Below are 2,767 nucleotides of genomic sequence, written 5' to 3'. Positions count from 1 at the left end.
TAAGGGGCTTCAAGAAGAACACCTCTGGCCCTTATCTTCCAAGTGAGAAGATGAGGGCATATCTTTTTCCCCAGGCATCAGCTGATGCGGTGATTCCCTAGCCTCAAGAGGAGATCCCTCAAGATCAAGTCCAGGTGGACGTGGAAGTCGCAGTTGCGATGCAAGACATCCAGTTGGATGACAGGATGTCTGACCTGGACGAACGTTTGGAAGAAGACCTCCTGGCAGAAGGTCAGGATGAAGTTTAAACCCCGGATGTCGTAGAGGATGTGGTCGACGAGGTGTCGGCTACTCCGGTTCAGATGCCGGAGCCTATCCCCTCAACATCGGCTGGTCTCCCAGTAGAACTGGGACAGGCCCTCTCTTCGATTGTTGAAATGATCCAACAAATGCAGAAGGAGAATCAAGAGAAGGCGGCTGCAATGGAACTGCGTATACAGTCCCTGGCAGAATCACATGGGCCCCGGAAAAGGCTCAATGTGAAAGACCTTCCCATATGCTCAGATGCTAACCCATGGAGGTATGCTGAGCACATGCCGATGACGACTGGAAAGATCGTCATCTCGGATAAGCTGGGTTCAGTTCCCCTAGAGGAGGTAGAATTCTGGCCCAGCAAGGCATCATATCCGGACTGCTATGTCCGGCTGAGAAAAGAACCAGCTTCAAGGGAGGAGACAGAGCCGAAGGAGGTCATTACTATGGACCACGCTAAGGCTCAAGCCCTACTTTCATCCTCGATGAAAGAGAGGGGCTTCTCTAACTCGAAGGTAGCTGCATTGAGCAAGAAGCTCCCTTCTTTTGTGTCCTCTCCTGATAGAGCCTTCCCCTTTTTACAGAAAGGGTTTGCGGCTGTCCTAAAGGCAGTCGAGGCCGGCAAGCCTTGCTCCTCCCTGGAGGAGTGTAAACCCTTGTCGCTGGCCCTGCCTATGGACCACAAAGACTGGAAGGATGTCCATCTGACATTCTCAGTGGGAAAGTTGGAGGCGGATATTGCCGGACAGCAATTCGGCGAGGACCTCCCCAAGCTGTCCGAATCTCTTTTACGAAGAGAGTTCGAGACAAAAGAAAGACTGGCTGCCTCAATGTCTCATCAGACTACTCTTGAGACGATGGCAAGTGACCCCAAGGTCCATGAAATGTTCATGGTAGTGGCTAAGTCTCACCTAGCCACAGTGACGAAGGACCTTTATGGCTTCGTCAAGGCAAGGGGAGCTTGCAGGGAGTTCGTGTTCACCGGGGCTTCGGTGAGACATGAGCCAAGGAAGTTAATCTCCTCCAACATTTGGGGAAAAGACCTTTTCCCTACCAATGTGGTCAAAGAGGTTGTTGATAAGGCTGCCGTGGAGAATAGAAACCTTCTCCAGAAGTGGGGCCTGGCTATCAAAAGAAAATCTTCCCCGGATGAGGGTCCTCAACCAAAGAGGAAGAATATGAGGACTAGGCTACCGTCTCGGCCAGCCAAGCCTTATAGACAGCAACAGCAACTGCAATTGCCATTGCCTCCAGTGCCCCAGATGGTGGCACAAACCCCGACTACTTTTCAGTGGGTACCCCAGGCTGTGCCAGGTCAGTTAACCACATTCACCCCAACGTTCGAAGGACAGTCTTCTTCCTTTCGTGCAAAACCTAGAGGAGCAGCCAGAGGCTCGTCTAGGCGCCCCTCAAGGGGAAGGGGATTCAGAGGTGGTCGTGGTCAGGGAGGCAAGACCTCAGGACGGCAGTCCAAGTGAAACGATACCGGTAGGAGGGAGACTGATGAAATTTTGGGATCGCTGGACCTTCGATCCCTGGGCCCAAAGCCTACTCAAGAATGGACTGGGCTGGAGCTGGTACAGCACTCCACCCCCGTGCCTTCGGTTTTTCCAACACTCCACCCCCGTTTTGGAGGAGTACGTTCAAGAACTGTTGGAGAAAAAGGTGATCCGAAAGGTGAAGTCCATCAAATTCCAAGGGAGGCTGTTTTGTGTTCCCAAGAAAGACTCGGAAAAGCTCAGAGTCATTCTGGACTTGTCGCCACTCAACAAGTTCATAGTGAATTGCAAATTCAAGATGCTAACACTGCAGCACATAAGGACCTTACTGCCCAAGAGGGCATACTCAGTCTCTATAGACTTGTCAGACGCCTATTGGCACATTCCAATCAGCCGTCGACTCTCCCCCTACCTAGGGTTCAGGCTACAACGGAGACTGTACGCCTTCAGAGCCATGCCATTCGGGCTAAACATAGCCCCAAGGATTTTCACGAAGCTTGCGAGCGCAGCTCTCAAACAATTACGCCTAAAGGGAATTCAGGTAGTAGCCTACCTGGACGACTGGCTGGTGTGGGCAGCATCCGAGACCGAATGCTTGCAAGCTTCCAGTCAGGTGATCCAGTTCCTAGAGTACCTAGGCTTCAAGATCAACAGAAAAAAGTCTCGACTTTCTCTATCCCAAAAGTTCCAGTGGCTGGGAATCCACTGGGACCTTTTGTCACACAGTTTCTCCATCCCGACGAAGAAAAGGAAGGAGATAGCGGGCTCTGTCAAGAGACTTCTAGATTCCGAAAGGATATCAAGACGCGAACAGGAGAGGGTACTAGGCTCTCTCCAGTTTGCTTCAGTGACAGACCCAGTGCTAAGAGCACAGCTAAAGGATGCAACCGGAGTTTGGAGAAGGTATGCATCAAACGCGCGAAGAGACCTGAGAAGACCAGTGCCGCCTCGGCTACGTACTCTTCTCAGACCTTGGTCCCAAGCCAGACATCTAAAGAAGTCGGTTCTTCTTCAGC

This window comes from Palaemon carinicauda, chromosome 9, assembly GCF_036898095.1.
Source record: "Palaemon carinicauda isolate YSFRI2023 chromosome 9, ASM3689809v2, whole genome shotgun sequence".
NCBI lineage: Eukaryota > Metazoa > Arthropoda > Malacostraca > Decapoda > Palaemonidae > Palaemon > Palaemon carinicauda.
This window is presented reverse-complemented; position numbering follows the sequence as displayed.